At 37.6% G+C, this 27,882-nt stretch overlaps 1 protein-coding gene across 2 annotated transcripts in view; it reads right to left on the reverse strand.

The window, feature by feature from the left end:
* The window catches only part of si:cabz01090165.1 (uncharacterized protein LOC100333421 homolog), a 161,341-nt gene that overhangs the window by 99,334 nt on the left and 34,125 nt on the right, over nucleotides 1-27,882 (reverse strand). Inside the window, exon 2 of one of the 2 annotated variants that reach the window (XM_057348092.1) lies at nucleotides 13,592-13,648. The exons of the other annotated variant lie outside the window; for it this stretch is intronic. The gene's annotated coding sequence lies outside the window, so the exon portion shown is untranslated. The remainder of the gene's footprint in view (nucleotides 1-13,591; nucleotides 13,649-27,882) is intronic. 2 annotated transcript variants of the gene reach the window in all.

The following is a 27,882-nucleotide window of genomic DNA, read 5'->3' on the forward strand; positions in this document are numbered from 1 at the left end:
ATTAAATATTCATTAAGTATAGCATAAGTGCAAATGGAGGTCAAACAAAGGTGCATAGCTCCAAAGTCATGTCTCCTGTCCACATACACACTCAGTCAGCACATGTGTTTTAGGATGTGAGCATCTGTGTGGCCAGTCTGTGTACAAGCTGTAAATTGGAGTGAATCTGTAAACAGCAGTGTGGGAGGCGGTCGGGCCAGTCAGAGATCTCCGGAGATGGTACACTGCACAAATAAAGCAACACAACATCACGATGCAGTTACACATCAGACAATGCAGCGCAACTCTGCACAACAAAGTGACATCCTGCTGTGATTAATGACCGTCGAAACACCTCTGATGTGAAACTCTATATCATTCAAACACACAAATGTACATTAAAGATTCAAAACAATAGCGCTAATTAGAAGCAACACACTATAAAACTGTGTCACGGCCCAACAACTCCAGTTTGTTACTCCGTAAAATGATAAATGAGACAATTATACACCACAGCTATGTTTCAACATTTCAGCTGCTTATGTGCTGTGCACTCACAAGACACAAACTCAACATGAAAATCGATTTAGCCAACACAATCCCGCAGCAAAAACGTAACTATTTTACGTTGTGGCTCATTTTGGCTAATTCGCGTAAATTCGTACGATCTCATTTGTACATTTTTGTACGATTTGCTTTCGCGCCAGTGACGTTAGGGTCAGGGGCGAGGTGAGGGGTGGGGTTTCAGTATTGCTTTTTTCTAGTAAGTGTTCGTTTTTGTACGATTATTCGTATGAGTTCATACGAATTAGCAACCTCGTAAAATAGTTTCCGTGAGATCAGGCTGATTTAACCATATTCTTGTGAAATTGTGATGGTTAATTGAATTTCAACTGACCACAGTTATAAAGAGACAACTTTTGGGTCAAATAAAGAATGCAATAAGTGTTTTGTGCTCTGTCCTTCTCACAACCCAGTCATTTTCCCACTGGATAAAATCAAGTCCTGTGCCACATCCCATCATCTAGTTGAATATCCTGTTTTACTCGGAAATACATCATATTACATACTGTATGCAAAATGGGTTGTGAATGCTGTTTCATGTTGACTTTAATGCGCAAGGACAGCTCAAGACGCCAGCAGTTCTTTGACTCTTTTGACTGGTTACTCACTACACATTTCAGCAGCTCTAATTGTGCCATATGTCTCGCAATGAAGACGCAATCAGGCTGCAATGTCTCATGAGGTTTAACAGAAGTCATTGTGCTGATTTCATTTTTCCCATACTGATTTTCCGAGCTGCAGATAGCAGAGAGTCCTCTTAAAACACAATGGAGCATTACCTGTTCGTCATTAGACACGCCTGATCTGAATCTCCCTCTGAAGGCAATCACACAGCCAGAGAATCTTATTAAACTGAGAGGGGGCTGGCAGAGATCAGGGATGCCACAGTTTTGTTAACAATGCGCACATGCAGAGGAGGATATCACAGCTTTTATAACCAACACTGTTTAGAATATTGCCAAACAACAACAGCTACACTGGCAGCTCATTCCTACCAGTCTATAAATTTGACATCTTTTATTCAGACATACCCAAAGATTATGAGTCTATTGCCTTTCAATGTACTTATCAGGAGAGTCCCGGTCGGGACTAGTTTTCTAAACAACATCACAATTCTCATCAGCTGGCGTCTATGATTTCTTGAAGCGATTCAGATGGGACTAAGAGTCTTTTTTAGAGACTGGAGTGTCTGTTGCACCTGTTACTGTAGTCATACTGTAAACTATACAGAATCAGATTGAACACAGACTCAAAAGAATATGGTATGGTAAAAGCTCTACATCCATACTTCAAGGTACAGTACAGAGGATGCAAAAGATTTACGCATTAAGAACTTCTACTGCAATTTACACCAAAACAGATGAGATAATAAATTCCATCACTAGACACGTTCATATTTGGACAGAACTCTTAAAAACAGAACTCCTAAAAAAATCAAATTAAAATTAAAGGAAATCTTCACCCAAAAATGAAAATTCTGTCATCATTTACTCACCCTCAAGTTGTTCCAAACCAGTATAAATGTCTTTGTTCTGACATTTCTGGGATCATCGACTACCGTAGTAGAAAAAAATTATTGTATCTTTTTTTGTTCTGTTGAATACAAAATGAGGTGTTTTTAAGAATTTAGGAAACCAAAATGTTCTGGAGCTTTGATTACCATTTACATTTACATACTAGTCAATGATGTGCCATGTCAGTTGCTAACATTTTTTCGAATGTTTATTTATGTTCATCAGAACAAAGAAATTCATACAGGTTTGGAACAACTTGGGGGGGGGGTAATTCATGACAGAATTTTCTTTTTTGGGTGGAGTATCCCTTTAATGACAAAATATGTCACAAAATTACGAAATATACTTGTAAAAGACCAATTTCTCAAACCTGCTCTGCTTAAACAAGGTTTTGGTAACAGCAGTAAATATGCAATGCTGCTTATTGACCCCTTAAAATAAAAGAAAGTGCTGTCCCGATCCTGCCACATGACTAGAAATTCATAAACAAGAAGGTAGGACCGTGACAGAAAATACTAGTTGAGAGAATTAGCCAAAAAGAACAAGAAATAAAACTCTCAGAATGCAGAGCAAAAATGTCCTTTTTTCAACCACACTCATTGGCTGTTAAAGGCTAATCATGTTCACTCCAATTATATAATTTAGCATCACCAGCCTGTTATAAATTCCACAACCAAAATGCAAAGGCTCAACATCATTCCCACAAGAACTATCAAGTCATAATAGTATGCTAATGACTAGCAAATGTTACACGTCTCTACATTTCGAGAGACGCCCCTCTGCTTCCAAATCTGTCGGGCCACAAGTCGTTCATAGCACTTGGCCTGCCGAGCAACTCTTTTGTTGCCCAAAACAATGTCAAAACAAAACAGGAGTAATGATAAAAATGATGTATCTTATGCATTGAGAATAGATGCTTAGTCATTTATCATCCTCTTGTTGCTCATCAATCATTGGTGACATTCAGCAAGTCCTTTACAAAAGATAAGCATACTTCAAGTTCACTTTATTATGTAAGGGTTAATGTACAGGCAGCCGGTTGTTATCGCAGAAATAAGCCCCGAATTAATGATGTTCACTGAAGGGGCTTATTTCTCGGTAACAGCTGGCTGCTTGTACACTATCACGCTTATTACATGGCTACACGGCTACAAAACAATAGAGAGAGGAAATATGATTTTGAAATATTTTATAAGCTCATTTTACCGAATGCAGACCTTCCATTAAGAAAAGCCGTTTACTTTTGAAATGTCAAGAACAGGCAATTTGGTTTAATCATTTGTAGATATAAAACATATTTATATTTAATTGATCAAAAAACCTGTCAAAATGATTCGCTGCATCCGGGTTACCATGTGTTATTAGTTTTGAGAGGTTGTTATTTGGGAATAACAAACCTGCATATCTCGTGTCTGGCCAATCTGAATCAAGCATTTCAACGAGCCTTGTAATAAGCATACTAGCTAAGTAAAGTTCAAGTATATTCTTAAGCATACGTTATGTAGCAATTATAGATCAATGTGCTAGCAGTATACTTATAAGTGTACTATTTACTACTTTACACTACTTCATTTGCCTACGTTTTAGTTTATAAAAGTACACTTTTAAGCTGTACACAACTATTTTTTCATTCGTACACTACTAGTGAATAATGACATAGTTTACTAGTTTAATATTTGTAGCACATATTTTTACTTTATGAAAGTACACTTCAAAGTAGTTTTCTTACTGTATGCAATTATTGGCCAAATACGATAATACAAGAATTTTTATTAGTATAACTCAAATATACTTACATAAAATAATTCTAATTTTAAGTATATTTCTGAGAAGTACAGCAGCCTACATACAAATTAGACTTAAAGTGTACTTCCTCGTCTGTAGTTTAAAACAAGTATACTATTCACAGGGTTGAATAAACCTCTTTTTTAATAGGTATACCTTTGCTTTTCCGAGAGAGTCGTTTTTTGGTATTACAGTGATACAGTATTGTTAATAAGTTTTCAATGATACTTGATTATAAGGTGGTTTCCAGTTAAGACTCCTAATCATATTACTATAAAAAGTCCTGCTGATCTTACAGAACTCTTACACATGTCATTGTTCGACAGGATAATGTTCAACGTTGCCTCAGAATATTCCGGGTCATGCAAATTAACTCTGTTTGAAGCCTTGAGGAGAGAATATATAATGACATCCCTTTGGGATGAACAATCCACTCATTTGTTCACCTGCCTTGGTGAATTCCTTGGTGTTTCGATGACAGACGGACCGACCTGGAGAGAAGACCAGAGCCACAGAGACCAAATTGGACAGATGGGAGTTCATTCATGGGCAATTATTTCCAATGCTCTGGCAAGGGCATCAACATTCTCATCATGAAGCACAATCACGCGTCTAATACGGGCAAATGTCCTGTGGTACTGTACATTATTAAGAATAAAAGTCCGTTGCAGCAATGCCTTAGATGAACCATCTTGAGTTCTCACAGAAGCTTTTTAATCAAATGATCTTAAAGGAACCATTTTATAAGTCAAAGTCTCTAGAGAAACAGAACATATTTGGTTCATTTTTGGCTGAAGAACCTTTTAAGTCAAAGCATCTTACAAGAGCTATTTATTACTCACCTTTTCAATAAGCTATAAAACCTTCTTTTTTACAGCTTCTTTCTGAAACCATCAATCCAAAATTATTTATTCTATTGCATTGTTTAGCACCTTTAATTTAACAGTGGCAAATCACATCAATCTAGAAGTGAAAAGGCCTTTTTTATAAGCTTTTTAGCTTTGTGTTTATGCTTGTGTAATGATGGTTACGGTAATGATAATTCTTGAATACCTTGCATTGATATTGTTCTCTAAATTCAAACACCTGTAAAGCAGTGATCCCCACCAGAGAAACAAATATACCCCATAAACCTAAAATAAAACATCCATCCATTCACCAAACCAAAGTATACAACTGATTTCAAATGATTGCAAAAGGACCTCAAGTCCGGATTGAAACTCACCGTAACACCAGATGTCATAGCACTGCCTGCAAGGCTTCAGCTCAGATTCACAATTCAAATCTAATGTGTTTGATGTTTGTGTCAAAAAAAGAGGTAAGTGAACCTTAATGACAGGTACTGTGAGGGTACAGAAGGCAACATAAGGTTGGAAAACACTGCTGGAAAAAGCTAACTGTAACTTCAAGCTCAAGCTCTGTTAATGAGGATCACACTGTGAAATGTGAGAATGATCCACTGATGCAAGTTCACCACCTCCAAATGATCATATTTTGCATATGTATTTAGTTGCTTGTCACCTAGACAGCCATTACTTAGCCCCTTTAATAACTGTACTGATTAGGCAATTAAGACTAGAACAAGATGTGACTTACGAAACCTTGTCTTTGAAGTTAGCATTACACATGAGCTTTGTCTTGACTTTTTATGCTTCAGTGGGCTGGCAACAAGCATGCCATATAGCATAACAGATACAGATTAGCTCATCACCACTGCCAAGCTATTGTTAGAAGTACATCATTAGTTTTGCTTGAAAAGAGCTTGTGTGCTGTGTGTGAAACAGCAAACAAAACTTGTTGTCTGAGTAACTGGAGTTGCACGTATTTAAGATCACTGGGAAACTTACTTTATGTTGGCAAGCAGAGATCGTCCAGCTAATAGACTAATGACTGCTTGTTGGGTATTGCCAGTAAACATCTAAGACTGCAAGTTGGAGTAGTATGCACATTCAATTCAACTTGCGAAAACTGATGCAAGTTTCAGATCATCTAGAATAACAGCCATCTGTTTGGAAGACCAAACAAACCCATTTATGGTATATGTGGCTTTGGGATGGAAAGTAAAGTATTGGGTTGTATTGTTTCCTGTGTGACGCTGCAAAAAGCATTCCCTGTGTTGTCCAGTGAGGTGATTATATCTGAATCATGTTTAATAGGTTCATAGCGCTTCATGCGTTAGTAATCGGAATGTGACAGGTGTCAGTTCCCATCGGTAAAGCACACCTGATCCAGATGTTAACTGAGCATGTGCAGGTGCTGCACTGGCACAGGACGAGCATGTGTTAGACAGCCAGGCACTTACAGATGTTATCTCTTAAAACTACTGAAATTAGTCTGAAATAGAGAAGCACACTTATGAAGTTAATATATTTATAAAGATAACTATATTAGTGTCCACACCATGGACAATATCATTGCTTATTCTACGCTTGTGGGCAATGGTTTTACATGTTTAAAGTGTATGCCCTGTACATTCAAATGGAGCCAATCATTCATCAGCTTTAAAAATTTGTTCTGAATGTGATCACAGAGATATTGTTATCATTATAGTTGTGGTATCAACTCTTTTCTTAATCTCTAAAAAAGAACTTTATGGTTATAGGTATTGTTATATTTAATAATGTGAACAACCCTGGTGACAGGGCAATATGTTTGTGGATACAATGCGTAGAAACCATCCAAAATTTGCAAAAGTGCATACGACGTGGCGCTAAGCACTTTTTCACATCAATGTTTTTATAAATATGAACATTTTGGGAGGGGTGCTCCAGGGACTGGGTTTGGGAAACATTAGACTTTAAAGTGGTATCCTTATAAAACGTGCGTGCGCACAGATTTGATCGTTAAGTGTGCGTACGCACGTTTTATAAGGATACCACTTTATATAGTGTTTCCAAAACCCAGTCCCCGGAGCACCCCTCCCAAAATGTTTCAGATATCTTCCTAAATAAAACACCTGATTCAACTTATCAACATCCCGCCAGAATGTTTGAAATACATCACTAATTAACAAACTAAGAAGCTGATGAGTTGAAATAGGTGTTTTATTTAGGGAATATGTCTAAAAAACATCCTGGGAGGGGTGCCCTGAGGACTGGGATTGGGAAACACTGATATAGACAAACGTATTGGGATGGCCCCCTTCTAATGAAGATCTTAATGTTACAGCATATAAAGATACTCTAGAGAATTGTGTGCTTCTTGTATAGCTACAGTTTGGGCAGGGTTCTTTTCAATTACAACATGACAATGTCCCTGTGCACAAAGCATGATTAAAAAAGAAATGATTGATTCAGTATAGTGTGAAAGAACCCTGGTCCCCCTTAAGTGGTCCCAGACCCGAACCCAGCTGAACACCTTTAAGCCAAACACTCATCACCCAAACCCAATAATGACTTGTACACAGAGATTCAGACATTTCAGAAAAGAAAAAGGCCCTTTCAAAACTTACAGCGCATATGGAAATAATATTCTTTAAACTGGTTTTGTATAGCATTATTATTTGTGTTGATTTGAATTACTGGAATAGATAAACATGTTTACTAGAATGGGGTGTCCCAATTTTGTACATATAGTACACAGTATGTGTACTTGTCTGTATCTCTTTAAAACACAGGCAGTAAAACAATTTTGATTTAGATCTATTTTACTTGATTTATTAACTGTTGACAGTACAACTTCTTAATAATGTGTCTTGTAAGCAGAGGTTGCCAAATTCTGCTCCTAACAGGCTACCACACTGCTAATGCTGGATCACAGCCTAAGCGTCCACACTTGATTTTATTAAACAAATGTTCTTTTGGACTCAGATGAGCTGAATCAGGTGTGTTTAGGGATGTTTACTGAACGAATGCTCCCTGCAAACTTATCATCATGATCAAAAAACTTTGTGTCGGAGCATTAAAGTAAAGTTTTAACTAAAGAGATTAATAACACCTGGAAAGAGCTATACATTAGCATAGTTATGACATCTACCTGCAGGGACTATGCTAATAAGGGAACTGCATGTGAAATAAAGCAAGCTATGCTAGCTTCACAACTGATAAAACAGCATCAACGCAACATTTCTCTCTTTTCCGGAACAAAACCAGCTGGGTATCTTTACGTCACTGTCGACACAGATTCTGACAGAATCTGGTACGAATAAAGGAGGAATCAATTTGAGCCTCCTTAAAACTTCAAAAACTAGTCCTCATACTATAGCTCACAGATTGCACATCTCAATAATTCAGGGCTTGCTGCTGGTTCACAGTTTCATTAACCAACTCTTTTTTTTGTTGGGATGGAGAGAGACACACTTTATTTGTTTATCTGAGTGCAACAAGCCTGCCGATTAGCTACGGATGACAACTTTAATGCAAAAGAACTAGTTATGACTTTGTTCAGAAACTTCATAATATTACACGCTGCGGCTGTACAGCTTCATGCAAAGAGCAAAAAACAATAAATGCAGAGTGCCGTAATTAAACCAAAAAACTAAGGAAAAAAACGGTGCTAAAATGTGCTAAAGTTAATTCATTTCATCAAAGTGTGGCTGTCACTAAAGGGGAGGAAATACTATGTATTAATTTACTTTCATTTATGATTCATTTACTCAGCAGCGAGTGAGGTTAAAAGTGTCATTATATTATCCTTCGTTGCCAAGTTCACTGAACTTTGTCTGTGTAGGTCTGCGTGACTAATTATTAAATATGTCCTCCTGTTTAAAATAATGAGGTTTTGAATTGACAGCAGTCTGAGAGTACAGTGTGTTGCGTGGTTATGGGCTGATTATTTTTTTCGCTATCTGGGTAATTAAAGCTGCAACTCTTTTTTCACTTGTTAAACCAAAAATTCAAATTTTTGTCCACATGCAATAAACAATGCTTATTGTAAATGAAACTAATAAGTTGAGCTGTCAGGTATAATTCTGAAGGAAATGTCATTTGACATCATTTGTCAACTCATATAAAGATAAGTACTTAAAGCAATGTTATGTTTCAAACAGAGATGGCGATAGAGAGGCTAAAAATATACTGCTTGCAGCTCTAAGCATAAAAAAATTAAAGCGATAGTTCACCCAAAAAATGAAAATTCTGTCATCATTTTCTGTCATCATCATCTTTCATAATGTTGGTAACCGGACAGCGACGGCAACCATTACAATTGAAGTGAATGGGCGCCAGCTCTGTTCAGTAAACAACTTTCTTCAAAATATCTTCTTTTGTGTTCTGAAGAAAGTCATACAGGTTTGAAATGACAAGAGGGTGAGAAATTGATGACAGAATTTTCATTTTTGGGTGAACTATCCGAGACACCACACAGTCTGTTTTTGTGTGATTAAAACAGAAAAAAGAAAAGTTTGACAAGACATTTTTTAAAGGGTTCATATGACTCGGCTAAAACGAATATATCGTTTGTTTTAGATTTAATGCAATGTGTATACACGATTTAAGGTTTAAAAACGCTGTATTTTCCACATACCGTGCATGTTTGTATCTCCTCTTTGCCCCGCCTCTCTGAGACACGCAGATTTTTTACAAAGCTCATGGCTCTGAAAAGCGAGGTGTGCTATGATTGGCCAGTTAACCAGTGCGTAGTGATTGGTCGAATACTGCAAGCGTGTGACGGAAATGTAACGCCTCTTACCATATTTGGAACATCAGGTTCCAAAGCAATTGTACTGACAGGTACGCCCACCTTACTTGCGTATACATTTGGGCGGTCTTGGTCAACGAGTTACACGTGTGGTTACACGAGGTGTTTCAGGCAGGTCTGGGTGAGCATTCGCTTTTAGATAGAATGCATCTTTTGTTCCGACACTTTAATATTTGCAATTTTACGTGTCTAATACAAGCATGGGCAACTTATAACACACCAAAGACACAGAAAAACACGTATTCGCACCATATGACCCCTTTAAGTATGACAACACACATACCTGTTTGAGGCGCACACTCACTTTGCTTTGAGTGTTTGTGTTCTGCTGTTAACTGATTACCAGCTATGCTTTTAACAGCACACATCTCAAAGTCCCACAGAGACTTATCAGATAAAAGGCTTATATTTAATTTGTAACTGTGTGACATTGAATAAGGTCTAAAAATAGATGTGTTAGTTATGCACCGCTCTGCCCTTCCCTATATTTACCAACACTCTTTAAATCTCTCATGTGCAAAAGCACGAACACATGATTAAAAACTATATTTGCCTACCAGCACACAAATTGTGCACATTGGTTTCAGGCATGCACATTTAAACATACAGGAGGTGTGGGCAGAGCTATGTGTATCTTTGACTGATAGTACTGTGGCCTAATTTAGTTGAATTGACTGTGAGGCCGTCCAGATTTAGTCGGGTTTGGCCTGAGGCGTGGCTAGAGCAGCCCCAACACTCTGACTTATTTGAAGAGCAAGTGGAGGTCAGTGAAACAGACAGCTTTCAAAGGTTAAACAAATCAGTTGTGCTTTGGATCTAATTGCCTTCCCTCAGCAAGGTATCAAAAAGCCAAGATATAATTGCAATCGGTTTAATTAAATCAGCACAACAGTAGATAAAAGCTTCTTTTGACCCATCTTAATCCGACCAAATCTTTTGACCTCCCCGATGTGCGTATAATGGGGAAAAATGTTTTTCGCTATCATCCCAGCAAACACGACGTCACCAGTTCGTCTTCATTTGGTCACGTGACATTACTTTGTGACCATGTTCTGAGGACTTCTTGGCAATGTTCCATTTCTTAGAACTTTTGCTAATGTTCCAGAAACGTCATAGTCACGTCCTCAAGTAACGTTGTGAATTAATCTCATGGAGAACTGCATGGAGATACTGTTCTCCAGATAACCTGGACACTGGTCATTTGATTAATGAATTTGGTCATTTCTATTTATGATGTTTTCAAATGGAAAAGTTATGATCAGGGTAAAATCTGTTATAATGTCAAGACGAATGCTATAGAATCAGACTTCTCACAGCTAAACAGGAGTTTAATTAGATACCACAATAAAAACTGTGTTGTGTATGGTCTTCTTCTGCAGTGCGTATTTGGAGTTTCCGCACGAGAGCATCCTCTGGCTTTCGGATGCAGCAGCATTTTCCCGTACTTCACTCAAAAGCTGTGCATAAATCACGTGATATTTATCGTCGGTTTATCATGACAGCCCTACTCATGATCATCTTAACTTTCACTTTCTATAACTGTGAATGCCCAGCTAAGGGAAATAACGGAAAAATTGTGAGGGGGGGCCCTTGAAGGTAACTGGCCCCGGGGCCCTTTGAAGTCATAATCCGTCCCTGCTGTGACGGATATGGTACGTTTCAGGTATGTCTTCAGCAAGTAATCACCACGCCCCAGCAACGTCTAATGTTACAGAAAATCATCAAGACGTTTAGGGGAATCACAAAGATACATCGCTGGAACGTTATTTGGTACGTCACTGTGACAAATATGGTCCGGTTCAGATACGTCTTCACAACGTAACTGTGTAAACTGGGACTACATGATATTTCTCTATTGCCAAATGAGCACCAACACAGTGCTTCTTTCTATCTGGACAAACTGCTAACTAAACCACATATAATGCTGATTTGATTGCATATGAAATTTAACATTAGACCTCAAGGCTAGGAATGAAAAAACGACCATTTCTTCAGTTTGGCCTGCAGCAAAAATGACAACTGTGGTCATTATAACAATATTGAACCCTTGAGCTTCCAGGCTGCAAATAATCTTCTATATTTGCACATTTGTGATACTCGCTTTAAAAGTACTTCAGAATCAAGCTGTTGTTTCATACAAGTAAAATCACCATTTAAAGGCATTTGAAATCCACTTACAAGGGAAGTGTTTATGAATATTTCTGTTTTTCTGCAATGCTTTTGAGCTCATAAACAGCATGTGCTTATAACCAGAAGAAAGAAAGAATCACCCACACATTGGATGTGTTGTTTTTGATGAATTTCTTTTTGGTAGCTTTTCAAATCTAGACACATCATTTTTTTGTTCTTTTTGTGCACCATTCACAAAATGAATAGAAGTAATTTGCCATATGTTCCTTTGTCTATGTATCTGTCATGTTCCCCCGGACACAAATCTGGTCTAATTTAAAGGAGTCACACACAAAACACATTCACAATATGTGCAGAAACTGTTTATAGTCTTGTAAAGCTTCAGCCTTTAATAGTGCACTGTGGAAAACTCCTAATTTGTACTCAATCAGTAGGTAAAGTACAATGAGTAAAGGGAAACATTTACCTGTACCTTTAAAAACAGAAAACTGCATCCAGTTTCAGATTATCTAGAATTGTAATTTTTAAAGGACTCATAAAATGAGCACTTTCAACAAGTTGGTATGATTTATTAGGGTCTTCATGAAATGTCTGGAACATATTTTGCTTAAAAACACTCAATGGCTGTGTAAACAAAAGCCCTTTTGCCTCGTCAAAAAAAGCTACGCTCACAGCAACCCATTTAGGTGCATGTCTCTTTAAATGATAATGAGTTACAGCGCACCCCACCCCCCTTCCGTCCGGCGTGTCAACACAACACACGTGTAGTACTGCCATTGCAATGGTTTAGCTAAATTATATTTCCTGAACTCCTCTGCGGTTAGTTTCGTTTTAAACGTCTCAAATCATTCGTCCGGAAACTAAAAAATCTGTCACAGCAAACAGCGCATCCTAATGCACTCACGTTGTGCGTGTATGCTTGCCTAAAATCCACGGAATGCGCACCTGCAGATCTCAGCGGAACTACGTGGATTTTAGCGCGTGTCGTTGACAAGTTATTACGTTACACACACAACGTGAGAGCATAACTAGTATGTTGTGACAGATTTTTCAGCCTAAGCACGAATGATTTGAGACGTTTAAAACGAAACTAACCGCAGTGTTCGCCCCTGTCCATTAGCAAAACAAACAGCTTGCTGCAGCTGAACATATTAACGCACATAATGTATTAACATACATACAGCTAAACTCCTAGTGCCCATTTGCCAAATAACATATATATATAGAGTAAGTTTAACACTGGCTTTGAATTTTCTATTTAGCCCGTGACTGACTTAGCTCCCTTCGCTATCGTAAGCTATAAAGCACTCCGGCTTGAAGTGATTCGCGCAAACAAGCAGGTTTTTACTTATGGTTTCTGAGGGATTTCCACTAAAAATAAAATAAATTCACTCCTGTCTCTTCTGAGGTTAGGACTCTGTGCAGCGACTACATTGCATGTTGTCCACGAACTTAGCCATGGCGTCACATACACCGCTGTCGCTTGTGAAAACAACAATGGCGGCAGTGCAGTGGGTGGAATTGTGTAGATTAAGGGGCGGTAATATTATAATAAGATCCTGCGTCTACGTCGCATCAGGAGCGAAATCTGAACGGCTCGATTTCTCACATGCTTGCAGAGAAAGGCTTACCAAAACAAAGTTACTGGGATCTTGTTTTTCACGTTTTCTGGGTTGCTAGATGCACCGGGGACCGATTATAGCACTTAAATACAGAAAAAAATGTGACTTTCATCCAATGGTTCCTTTAAGTATTTCAACGAGGAACTAATTGACTTCCATTTAATGTATTCATTTATAAACATTATTAAAAGCTCTAAGATACTTTACTTTAACCATACCAACAACCAAGAGCCAATAACAAGAACAAAAAAAGGTATAACACTTTTGGCAAGATCCCTTGTTTTTCTGAGATGAAAGATTTAGCAATAAATGTGGTATATTTGTGTGTGTGTGTGTGTTAATGGAAATCGCAATATTTACCCTTTAAAATATTCCACCCTTTTTCATATCCGTCAGAATGAATGAAGTCTATAGTACCTGGGGAGAGAGAGATTTCCAACGTCAAATGCGGCAGACAGGAAAAAGACGCATTCAAAAAGCCAAGGTATCCATAGCATGATAAAATGTTTGCATTATGTGTTTATGTGCGTTCCTTGGGATGATTCTAAAGTTGTGTCATTGGGCATAAAATGTTGGAATGGAAAAGATTTTTGCAGACATACAGCAAAAGTGTAGCGTCCTCCACTAGTTGCTAACTGCTAATGCTAACTGATGCTAACCAAACAAATGTGTCCTAACCCCTGAGCAGAACACACTGAGAGGCAAATCTTCTCTGATTGTACAGTATGCTACTTTTGCCTTAATTTGTTAACACATGAAGCCGTTGTTTTCTTTTTCATGAACGCAAGAGTCTCAAACCAAAAGGGAATAGTTAAAAATGCATTTCTCATGAGTCTTTGTTGTTGGGGAATGGGAGGGATAGGAAGTGGAGGGTAATGTGGGGGTGGAAAAGAAAAATAGGGCTACAGGAATCACTCACCTGAGAAATATACGTTTTCTGTATGGGACAGAGTGGATTTTAATGGACTCTTTTATGAGAAGTGGCATTGAAAGATCGAGCTTTTCTCTTATTGAGTCTATACGAATAAGAAATCAGAGTTAAAAACTCTATCACACTACACAGGTAATTGATCCTTTATGAAATATAGTTATTGTTTATTAGGATTATTTTGCTTTGAAACATAAGCTTGCTGCTTTTAGTACTTGTTTTAGTTTACGAATCCCAAGTGAAGTAAACTTTAATGTCTAAACGGGGCCTTAAAGCAACTTGTGTGTTATATCAATGCTAATGTAATGACACTGGATACTTAACTCACTATTGATTTCAATAGATTTTGCTGTTAGCATGTTGCTTGTGATGTTTTCTCATTTGTACGTTGCTTTGGATAAAAAGGGTTTGCTAAATGTATATAAATGCAACGCTGCTACACTGTAATTTGTAAATAAGAGTGAAAATCCATAGCACACACAGTGTGAAATAATTTATTTTAATTACACTTGGTTACTTTTTTCAGTAGTAAATGATAAGTTTACATTTATCCTGTCCATTGCTGTGGGTTTATTTATCTACTGAGCTTATCAAAATGCATTCTGTTTTTTTCTTCCTGAAGGATGCATGTTGATGCTGCCTGAAAAGTAATGAAGCAGACTAATTAAGTTGTCCACCCTTTTGAACAGTTTTCAGGTTTGGAAGTGCCTTTTGATTCCTTAAATGTGACCTCTTGGTTTTGGACCAGAGCAACTTGACCAGGTTTTTGTTCTGTTCTTAGCCCGTTAGATGAAGAGCAATAAGAAACGGGCACAGAGACGCACCTGGTGTGGTGAGTGAGTAAACAACGTTTTATTTCAGTCAGTGTCTGATTTACTCTTGCTCACAGCAACCTTCAGTAATATGTTTCTTTTCTTCTTCTGGGCCGCTCCCACACCTCAGCAAGCACACCGACATGTTGTATTGGTCTTATTAGATTGGAGGTGCAAAGTTAATGCTCAGGAACTGCTTGTAAATCTTAAGGTTAATAATTTTGCTTTTACAAGAAGGACACTTTAGAGGTGATGTGTGTAGTTTCTGCGCGACTAGCATCATCAAATTATTTTTAAATCGGCTATCCTCAAAAAAAAAAAAACAGGCCTTAAATTTACAGCACTTACAGTTGTCTGCTATGCTGTATAGGCGTATGTATTTTAAACATATGAAAATTCTGTCATCATTTTTTGTCATTTCAGACCTGTATAACTTGCTTTCTTCTGCAAAACTCGAAAGAAGATGTTTTGAAGAATGTTCTTAACCGGCACCCTTTCACATGCATTGGTTCTGTGTCCATACAATAGAAGTGAATGGGTGACAGGGCCACCTTTCTTCAAAATATCTTCTTTTGTGTTCTGCGGAAGAATGACAGTCTTATAGCTTTGAAATGACAAGAAGGTGAGTAAGTGATGACAGAACTATCCCTTTAAGCCACCGGAAAAATGTATTATTCAACGATTTTCTTTTAATATGATTTACAATGGGACATATTTTTCTCTTTTCTTTTAAAGCTGTTCCTGCATTTAAGCGTAAACACAGTTTGTTATAGTATCAGTGACTGTGTTTAGTGCTAACCTGTTTGGCACAACATAATTTACTGTCTTTAAATACATTTAAACTAAATTACTCTCAGTTTTGACCTTTATTGTATAATTATACAAACATATGCTTGAGGTTTATTTATTTATATATTGTTTTTGTAAGCGTTGAGTGCTGTGTTGAGTCATTCAGGCAGAGGTATCACCAGTTTAACCGAACAACATATTTATATGTAACCCTGTGGATTGCACCATCTGCTACATCAGTGAACCTCAGTTTTACTCACTTCTCTTACCAAAGGTGTACACAAATGGCGTTATAGTGACAGGTTACATTCACTTTTACCCTCTTACCTTTAGTCTATCAAACAAAAGCATCACACAGTTTTGAACCTTGAATGCACCCCTCTGATGTAACTTTCTGATTATGCGGCAGAAGTCTTTGATGGTCGACTACGGAGTCTAAAGCGAGAGCATTGGGACTGAGGGAGCTCGCTGTTCCTGGGCACACTGTAGCGTTTCACATGCTCGTGAGGCCTGAGAAATGTATAAACGGGTCCTTTGACAAACCGGGAAAAGAGAAGCAGGCAGAGAAAAGGAGGTCAGATCAAAGCCTAGATAGTAAAAAAGCCATATGTTGGATGAAGCATCCATCAAAATGCAAGCAGGACTCTTCAGGGACAATCAACACAAGAGGACGAAACTGAAGTGCCAGCTAGTCAGGCCGCAGTGAGCGTGCATCCTTGCTTTACCTCAAGCCGCTCTAAAAACGCCAAGCCTCGAGCTAGAAAGTGCAAAAATCGTTCTTTTCAGAGTTGAGAGTGTTTTGCTAGAAGGTTTGTTTGGTGCACTGACATAATCACAGTGTGACAGCAATTTTGTTGACAACCAAAATTTTTGCCGAGCTGAGAATGTTTAAAGTAGTTTGTCTGTGAGTTTACTTAGGAATAATGTCTCAACAAACTGCTGATTTTGAAGTTGTTGTAGCAGACCATCTGAAGTTGTAAAAATCGTTCCTGGTGATGATTATAACTTGGTATAAGTTGTTTGTTTGTTGAGGGGAAACCTGGCCACCCATAGCAGAAAAGCCTTCCTCTCACCGTGAATTAATCCTTTTAGTCCTCTCCTGAGAAAGGTCTGCTCCATCTAGCCGAACACTACATTACTCTTTGAAGCTCTCCCCCCGCAGAGAAGCATAAAAACCTTGTTTGTCCTTTATCTGGAGGCTGACCTCAATGAAAACAACTTAAGAGTTTCTTACTGTATGCGACTTTCATTGCTTGTTTCAGTATCCCTCTGTTTCTACACATGCTTCTACACTGTTTCTACACAGGTAACATATTTATAAACTATATTTACGGACTATTTTAAAAGCAGAGCTACATAAAGAGGTTAGTTTGCAGATTAGTAGCGCATACAGTCACTTTGAGTGATATTTTTGTTTTGCCAACATCGTGAGTTATATTATTGTGAAAAAAGTTTCTGTGATAGATGCTTGCACTGTGACGTGATACAGATTTACAGTATTATAGTTTCACTGGGTGCTGCTTGTATTTCTGCTGCTGCTGCACTGTAAAAAATGATTTGTTGTTTTTTGTTGTTTCAACTTAAAAAAAATAAGTTACCTTGTTGCCTTAAAATTTTAAGTTAGTTCAACTTAAAAATATTAGTCAACACGAGTTTGCAACAAATTCATTAAGTGAACTAATATTTTTAAGTTGAACTAACTTAAAATTTTAAGGCAACAAGGTAACTTATTTTTTTAAGTTCAAAAAACAACAAATCATTTTTTACAGTGTGTGTTTGTTGTTCATTTTTATTTACATAATAATTTTGCAGAGCCCATCTTTTCATTTTATTTTTTCTCGCCACTGATCTGTGCATTAAATCTTGATGCACTTCTAGGTGGGAAGCGGTGTGATTTAGCAGCATGTCACAGCAATTTAAAGCTGGATTGGACACAATAGTATTTAGCACCAATAAAGTTGTACATCTCTCTTCTAGTGTAGATTAGATGTGAAACGTCCTCGTGTCTGGAGTTATGATCTGTACATTTATTATACATTTAGTAGAGTACATCTGGCTCCAGGCTACCGCATATGACGCAAATAGGACGGGCCGGCCCTGTGCATCATGAATTAAACACCACCACATGACACATTATCCAGATAGTCCTCAAAAGTGGTTTATAAAGAATCGCCACCTAGAAAGTATTTACATGTAGGAAAAGAATTGTAGAGGCTTTGGCAACATAAGTTGCTTCCAGGCTTAATGTGTGACCATCAGATTCTAGTTTTAAATTTCACTGCACTTTCAGAATGGTTGAAACTCGGTGCCAAGAACTATATCCCATCCATCTTACTGTCAGTATACAGAAAAGCTTTGTATTACATTATTGTATGGCACACCACTGGAGACACATGTGTCTTACTTATGAGGCATCTTTCCCAAAGCCTAATACTTTGGTTTATGAAACACATTTGTTCAGAAAAAATCATGCCAGCTCACTCCAAAAAGACTCTTGTCTTTCGGTGTATGCTCTATTGTGCTGGGAAATAAATTGCAAAGGCAAAACATTTGCATACTGTTCGGATTTGAAGTTAAATGAGATTTTACATAGAAACAGGGTCTGACATTTGCTTGGAACATATTTGTGTCTAAGTATTCCATGGCACGGAAGAGAAACCCTTCGACACTTCGGCCTTGCGTTTCGGTCTAAGCGATCTCTACAGATGTGACAGTCTGAAGGATGGTCCCCGGTTTGATTCTGTCAGACAGTCGGAGGAAGAGGGCATCTGTCTCCTGCTGTCAGCTGAAGCTGTGTTTGCTTTCACATATCACAGCACAACAAGGCCTGCAGAACCATCTAACTTCATAGACGGGCTTCTTTAGTCACTTATAGATTTAACTAGCGAATTTGTCAACAAATGAACACGTTTAAGTCTGTTAAATTTGTAGATCCTTAGGGCCTTAGCGGCTTGTGAACCTGTCGCTCTCGTACCTTGTAAATAAACATGTCTGATATTGACGGGAAAATCAATTTGCACCTCACCAAAGCCGATCGATGCCTTTCAAAGCAGAGCTCCTGCTTTAATAAAGCAGACATTGCACCCCGTGTAATATGTAAATCTTTTAACAGATATTCGGATACAATTGTCAGTCACATGTCTGGGCTTGTGTACATTTTTTCAATGCGTAGGTTCCCATAAGAATGGCAGAGACATGTCTTTGCAACGCTTTGCTACATCTGAAACCTTTGCCGTTTTGAAGAAAGAAAATAAGCAGAAATCTATTTAGTGGATAGTGGCGCTGGTTCACTTCAAATTTAAAAAATTTCAGGTCCTTTTGAATTCTCCCGGTGAGTTATGTTTGTTTTCATAAATCATAAAAAATTGAATTATACAAATGGTCCATTAAAGGTCCAGTGTGTAGTTGTTTGCAGGATCTTTTGACGGAAATGCAATATAATATATACATACCTATGTCTTCAGAAGTATTAAGACCTTACATAATGAAGCGTTATGTTTTTATTACCTTAGAATCAGCTATTTCCCCTTACATGGAATTGGCCATGTTGTTTCTCAAGTAGCCCTAAATCGACAAACTGCTCTACAGAGCATGTTTTGTAGATAAGTTACATCCTTCAGCAAAGAAGCGAAAACGTGACGACATGTTAGTACTGTGTCAGCCACCGTTGTGCTTCGAAGGGGAGGGGTGGAGCGAGCCGTGCAATTCCCAACCTCACAGTTAGATGCTGATAAATGTCATACACTGGACCTTTAAGTGTTTGATTTGCATTTATCTAAAACTGTGGTTCTCAACCGCATGGTCGCGCCCGATATTGTACATTGAGGATAGATAAGATAATGTGTAAAATATGTTAGATATATAAACTAATATATAAAGAAGCAAAAAATACCTGTATATGACTGATTGATCGCAATAGATCAGATTTTAAATGTAACAACCCTGCTGATAAAAACAAAAGAAACTGTCACAGAAATGAATGGTTTCCATTAAAATACCATTGTGAACCATTAGCTTTTTGCATTAAAACCATTACAAAATTGTAGTGTTTTGGGCATTATTCCAAAAGGATTAATCTGCCAGATCACGAGAACGGTGCGCGTTTCATGATTTTAATTCGAGAGAGAGTTTATTTGCAGTTTATAATACAGACGTGGTGTGGTGTCATTTGCCTGCTGAAAATAGCGCTTTACATCTTTAATAACTGTCAACAGCTTTAAACAGCCGCCCAAGTTCAGAAATATATGAAAAAGGCACTTTATTTACACGCCACTCCCTTCACGCACACTCTAAACTCATCGGGAGAGAGAGACTTGCACTTGTTCTGCCAGTCTGAAAGACAAACATACTTACATGATCTACCTGTTTCTTAAGATGATGTAGATGTAATTGCTGCTGCTTCCTGAGTGGACGTTTGCCTACTTTGTAGATATTAAGCTTTTGTGCGCAGCCTAAAATTGCACTGCGCAGGACCTACAATGAGTCTGCGCGGCAGCTCACGCGCAGATGGAACATTGCCCTTCGTCAATTTGCAATCGCGTTCCTCCGTGCATTCGCGATCGAGTTCCAAAGGTTAGGGTTTCGGGGAACCGTCACGCCCCACCTGCAGTACCTCTGCGCCCCCCTGGTTGAGAACCACTGATCTAAAATGACTTTCAATCAGAGGTGGGTAGAGTAGCCAAAATCTTTACTCAAGTAAAAGTACAAGTAACTAGAGAAATTGTTACTCAAGTAAAAGTAAAAGTCACTATTTTAAAAACTACTTGAGTAAAAGTAAAAAAGTATGCAATGAAAAAACTACTCAAGTAGTTAGTTACTTAGTTACTTTGTATCTTATTATATAGGCCTACTACATTAAATTAATATTAACGCCAATATTTTAATAATACATTTTTATCAATATTTTTAATTATCATAAGCAGATATCTTTGCAATATACTAGAGAGACTAAAGAATAGACAAACACAGAAGAGACAAGCATTTCTGTAAATTTCATATAGTCCATGATGTCAATGTAGTTTACACAACTTATTTAGAATAATAGACCATGTCAAACTAAAGCATGAACTAAACTCAGAGCATTTCCTAAGATGATCTCGAACATCTGCAGTGCTCTCTTAAATGAAATACACATTTTTGAACAAAGCTCATGTTTTCTCGTGTTGTGTCACGTGTGTGTTGTGAAACGCTCTTACTTGTAAACAAACAGTAAACAGTGAACCACACGCCCATCAACAAGTTTTCTTCCTTCTGTTCTTCAAATCTATATTTCTGCAAGCCCACGTCTCTGTGTCTGACAGGTAACGCGCATGTTGCTGTGTCTGACGAACAGGTCGCGCGGGTGCGCGCATATGGCGGCATTTATCATAGCTGGCAAACAATATGACACATTTGCAGTTTTGATTGTATAGATATAGATTAATATCCACTTCATCCAAAGCTCTTTGTGTTCTGCGTGTTCTTAAGTTTCGCGCTACGAGGAGTGAGTAATCCTGCTTCAGATGATTCAGATCGTGCTGCGAACTGAACAAATCATTTGAACTGATTCATTAGCCTATTCAAATGGTTTTGCCCATTGTTCAATTAATGCTTTCAAAAGAATCGACTCAAAAGAATCGATCACTCGGGAATGCCCGTAAAAAGAGACGACAACCTTGAAATAAACAACGCGTTTTAAAAAGCATATTTTAAAATGAAGGAACGTCACGCAATGTAAGTTATGTAACGAAGTAAAAGTACAGATTTTCTATTAGAAATTTACTCAAGTAAGAGTAGAAGTACACACTTTTAATTTTACTTAAAAAGTACATATTTTCCAAAATGTTACTCAAGTAAATGTAACGAAGTAAATGTAGCTCGTTACTACCCACCTCTGCTTGCAATGCATCCAAGATCCTAAACAATACATAATGCTATCATATTTTCTGGGATTCAAACCCATGACCTTGGCATTGCTAGTGCCATCCTTTGTCAGTTGAGCTTTAGTCTTTATTCTGTGCATTTGTGAAAGATGTTGCCTGCTGACATGAATCTTTGTGTTCTGTTCTGTTCATCTTCTTCTGTTTCCCTTCATTCTCTTGTCACAATCTGACACCCTTGAGCTTGTATGTCATTAGCTAGCTGACAATCAAAATAAGTGAGCTATTTTCCCTGACAGAGTAATGTTTGTTACGTTTCTATAAAACGTGTTGCAGTTGATGTTAGTGTTGCCAGATTGGAAGTCTGGGAGCTTGCAATTACAGGCTGGCTGTAAAACAAGTTACAGAGCGTTTCTTACATTGACACTGTAAAAACTAAAAAGGTGAAAATGACCTTGGTCTTACGTTGTGTATAGACGGTTTCAAAGAAACAACTGAAACAAACGTTACTGTGCATTTATGCTTTTGTGGCCCAAACTTGACTTCCGGTATCACATCTACAAAGAATAGAGTCACTGTAGATTATTTCTGATAAGAAGTAACAAATAAATCACATTAGCAAGTTGAAAGTATGTCTAGCCAGTATTGTTTTGGATTACCAGTAGAAGAACCGTTACTTGGCTAAATGCAACAAAGTTAGCATTAGACCCATTCAACAAATTGTTATTTAACAAATGTATAGACAATCAAATTCAACAAATTGTTTATTTAATACAATTATTATACAATAAAATAATAATATGCATTATTTTGAATATAAATTCATTAAAATATAAATAGTTATATTATTAGCCACTAATTAATAAACACAGACAGGAAGTTAACTTTGGGCCAGGCGAGTGCGTCCGATGAAACCGTCTATAATGGCAAAATGTATATTGATGTCCCAGCCTGTTTCCATGTGTATGTGTGGCTTTTGGGTTTCCAACACAAAATTATATTTACCACATTGGAAACTAGCACCATGCAAAAATTGCAGCATCCTATAAAAACGTGTTAACAAAGTCCTGTATCTTGACGAATCAGGACCCAGACAAGCTGCAATAAATTCTAAAGACCTTTTTTATACATTAAAGACAGTCTGAGTTCTGAGACAGATGAGCTTATTTTCTCTTTCTGCTTCTCTTAAAACTTTACTCAGATACAAGGCTGAATTATCCATAATGCAACTGTGACAAGCATATCTATACTGTAAGCCTTCATCTATCTCTCTTTGAGCAAAAAAGAACAACATAGAGGTTGAAAAAGGCTGCAAGAAAGAATAATGAGATCGTTTGCTTTTAACAATCCCCCTTTCCCTCATTTCAGAAGCCTGTTGCAGGATTTCAGCATTGTCGTTTGTCAAAGTATGGTCACACCGTCATGTGGCCCATCTATTTCTGTAGTAGCCTTTATCTTTTCACCCGCTCTGCTTCACTGACTGTGTAATCATTATTTTACTCAAAATACTGAGTAGTGTAAGTAATATAAAGGTCTTTTTTAACATCCCATTACAGTGAGCTCTTGTGAACGTGTCGGGTTCGCGAGCTTGTCCCAAGTAAAAAAACACTTTCTGCCTCTTCCATTGAAGCTACTGATAGTTTTCATGTTGTAAAATGTTTACCCAGCAGAACCTTAATGGAACAGTTCACCCAAAAATGTATAATTCCGTTGTTCAGTTGAACACCAAGAAAGACATTTGGTAGAACTTGTAACCAAACGGTTCTTGGCCACCACTGACTATCATAGTAGGAAAAATGGCTTAATACATTTCTTTGTTCTGTTGAACACAAAAGAAGATATTTTGAAGAATGTAGAAAAGCAAACAGTACAGCACTTTTGACTACCATTAAAATTGTTCCTACTATGGTAGACAATGGTGGCCAAGAAATGTTTGGATCTTCTTTCTCTGTGTTCATCAGAACAAAGAAGTTTATACAGATTTGGAACAAACCGAGGGGAAGCAAATGATGACAGAATTTTTGTTTTTGGGTGAACTGTCCCTTTAACTTAAGTAGAACATTGCCACATGAAAATAGTTAAGAAGCTTTTATTCATATAACAGTGGCTGTGAGAACAAACCAATCAGGTCTGTAATGCCTATAGTGAGAGCCATCTGCAGATATCCCCATTCATTTCAGTGAAGTTGTTTTGTTTGTGCTCAGGATTAGAAATCTGCCATCGATGCTCTTTCTTGCTCAATTCTGCAGAATGGCTTTTTTCAAGCTAATGACCTGTGAAATCTTTTTTTTAGATATAAATGCACTGGTACATGTTCTGTGCTGTCTCTTGACAAGTGTGGTTTAGTGGCCCGGGTGACTGCGGACTTTAAAAAAACATTAGTGCGATGTGTTCAAGCTTGAATTGTTCAGATGGTGGGAAATTCTTTATTCTATTTCTGTAGAGATTAGTAGACATGAGTTGTGTTATTTTAATTTCATTGCTTACATAAAAACGACGGGTATAAAAATAATTGCGCTAAATTATCGCATAATATTACCGGCCCTAATATAAACGTATGAAATAATATGCAAAAATATTTCCTTGTTAAAATAAGTCAATTTTCCTGATAGAACTAATTATCAACTTAATGATGTTCAGTCTTCAAAGATTCTTGGAAGGAAAACTAGAGGTTGGATAAACTGAATTTAGCCTGTAAGACATTAGCATGTAATAGCATTTATTTGTGACAAGAGCAAGGCATGAAGAACACTCAAACCCAAATTATCTGGTTCTTTTTACTAACATATAGCCTATACATGGCCGATGAGTTGCGCAACACATTTATAAGACATTTTAAACCCGAAAGGTATCATAAGTCAAAAATCTTCCCAAAGGTATTATTTTTAGTTTCAGGGACAGAAAAACAACAAGCTAACCACAATGGTAGTCAATGATTTTAAGTTTTAGTGGCTACGTGCTGCATCGGCTGACCTTTTAAAAACAAGTTGTGCATACGCAGCGGTGACTAATGTTTGTGTAGTTGTTCTTTGACATCATACACTTCCAGGTGAACGTTTATAAAGGTCAGACTTGAAAGCGCAGGTTAATTTCATTCACTCTGAAACACTCTCCGAGTTTTGGTCACATTGTTCGTAAGGCAGTTTGGGGACTGAAGCAGTTAACGCAAAGGTAACGGGGGTGTCACCTCGGCAGGATGCTGGAAAGCGGCAAATCCGATTGGGTACATAATTATGCTGGCAGAGGGCTTCCTGCGGGCACAGACTCGTACAACAGCAACACCCCGGCCGCTCTGCTGGAAGCGCATACAGAGAGCAAAATCGTGTAATGATTAATGTCAAATATTGCATTAAATAATATTAAGCAAAGCTCACTCGGTGCAAATCGGAAGTTTGGTGGCTTAGTTTAAGCGCCGCCTGTGAAATAGGCTTTTTGTATTGCACTGCAGTAGACCTGCGCCATTTTTTGGTATTAAAGTTTGTGATATTTAATTGCAAGCTAATTCAAGAAATCAGGAATTTAAAAACAAGCCCCTGGCACTGAGAGCTAAATCTGCAATGAATTTGTTTTGATAGTTTAGTTAAGTCCACCCTGTTAAATAACAGAACTAGATGCAGAAAGAGTTTATTTGATGTGCGTCGTGAAGCTATACAGAAATAAGCTTGAATGAGAGCTAGATTGTATTCTCTCAGCGTGGTACCTGTACAAAGAAAGAACTGTTCTTTCCAATAAGTATAACATTTACTGGTAACACAGCGGTTGTTGTCTACCCCGAAGTTAGAAAACTAGAATGAGTACCTCCAAGCTATTGTGTCTCCAGCATATTGAGTCTTCAGCAAGCTGTACAAGCATCAAAATCTTATTTGAGTCATTCTCCGAGGTACGGCGTTATCCAGGAATCAAATAAAAATAATCTTGCTAAGACCTTGGGCCTTCATGGCCAGCCAACAAAGTTGTTAGCGCTGCACAAAACAAGAGAGCGTTTCAAACAAGGATTTTTTAAAAGGATATTTGGAGAAGAATAAAAACAGGTTTGAGGAAAGAGGCCGTTTTTGCTACACAACACCTACATCAGGTCAGAGGACTGACTATCCAATTCTAACTTTTGTGTTTTCGTCTGCTTAAAGTAGTTTTAGCAAACAACGCTTAAACCCTAAAGTTACACCGAAACCCAATTTCTAAATTATTTGAAAGTAAAACTGAGGCTCAGTATACTGTAACTTCACCCAGTAGCAGTATCTACTGTAAAATCAGGTTATCCACACATTACTGTATGAGTATGAATATTGAATACTGAATACTCTTATCTTCATAAGAGATCTGTATTCACATACTCCATTTTAATTTTTGACTGTGCTATTCTAGACTACTTTTCTGTAGCATTTTGACAACACTGCTGTTCATCTAATATCAGAAATTATATTCAGAACTGACAAATCCGCTAACATAATTGACGTTCTTCCATTTTATATGACTGTACAGCGCTAGCACAGTGCGCTAGGCACTTCAGATGAAAAGGTCGCTACAGCTCTTTAGCTCATTTTGCTCTCATAATGGCCATTAAAAGGGCTGCCCAGCCCTTGAACAGACATCCACTCGGAGTCGGCGATTGAGAACTCGCTACAGAAAAGACACATCTAGGGGAGTCACTCATATGGAAACGGGTGCAAAGAGCTCTGGAAGCGTGTCTAATCTGAACTGACTCGGAGACGTTTGACCCCAACAGTCAACAATAAACTTCTGAAGAACCTCAACGTGCCTGCAGGCTTCAACATTGAGAGTGTTCATCCTCGATGAGGAAAGGAATGGTTCTCTTTGGCCTTTCTGATGTCAGAGGGACCAGATTTACAGTATCCCCCCACTTCCCGCACCTGGTTACCACATGGTTTGTCCAGTATTACAACAACTGCCAACGTTTGTTTTGTATTATGTATCAAAAAGATTATTTGGCCCCTTTAAACAGCATGACAACCTTATAGAAAAGCCACGTGAATGTAATGTGTGATCACATGTGAAACGTTTTTATTTCCACGTGTTTTTATGTCCTTATTTTTTATATTTTTGACTGTTTTTCAATACTGTATTGTTTGTCCAGCACTATGGTGCTTTAGAAATCAATTAAACTTGAACTTTTGTGTCATTTTCAGGTAAATCCCATATGATCGCATGTGGACATGTTTTACATGTGATCCCATTGATTTTTACATGGGATTTATACGAACATGTGCCAAAACTTAAACGTTCAAAGTTCCATGTGTTCAATTTTGCACAAATTAAATAATAATATTTTTTTTATTGTATTGATTGCATTTGCATCAACTCTGTTACCCTGCTATTTAGTCATGTATTTATTTTTTATTTGGTTATTTTCCTTTATTATACTGATGTTTATTCATTTTTCCTGATCAAATATGACAGCATTACACAAATTTTAAACTATAACCATCATTAGAAAATAGAGTTGGTAAAACAAAAATGTTTTAATGAACAATAATAATGAAGAGTTTCACAGGTCGTGTTGTGTGCCGCATTTGTGTAAAGTGCCACTTGTTTTGATTGCAGAAGCTGTTTGTGAGTACTTATGATGTTTTATTGGATCATTTATGAAACATATTCGACACAGTACATGACAACCTATTGTAATGAGTGCTCTTTTCGAGATTATGGCTTTCATTGAAATCTCATTACAGCTAAAGATGTCTTTACTTCGAGAGTAAAGACCTTTATTCAAAATCCCAGAGCAGAATCCCATATGTTTGTTGACTTTCTAAATATTTAAATCTCAAAGTAAATAAGTGTCTGAAAACTTGTTTTGCTTGGTGAAGAATAATGCTTGGTAAAGCAAAACCAGCGTTCCCATTGCGCTGATTCATTGTGTAATTAAACCGTGCAGTATTTGAAGTCATTAGCTTATCTACAAGTAATCATTCTCACTCTGAAAGGTCCTAAACATCGCAACCTTCACACACAGACACCGACATTCGGCAGGAGATTAATTACCTGCAAACAAACACCTGACCATCTGAGACGTCTCCAGTGTAAGCATATCTTTCCCATCTCTTCTGTGTCTAATTATGTGCTCTGTCTTTCAATTAGCGAGGCATTTGTGAGCTGTCAGTCTCCATTGCAGGTCTACAGTAAGTCTCGTGCATGCTTATCTTTGACACTGTAAGACCCAAGAAGAAGCTGTCCAGGAGGACATATTTACTTCTTAGGGTGTGTTCACATATGACATGTTTGGTTCGATTAAAACAAACTCTGGTG

This window comes from Triplophysa rosa, linkage group LG12, assembly GCF_024868665.1.
Source record: "Triplophysa rosa linkage group LG12, Trosa_1v2, whole genome shotgun sequence".
Taxonomy (NCBI): domain Eukaryota; kingdom Metazoa; phylum Chordata; class Actinopteri; order Cypriniformes; family Nemacheilidae; genus Triplophysa; species Triplophysa rosa.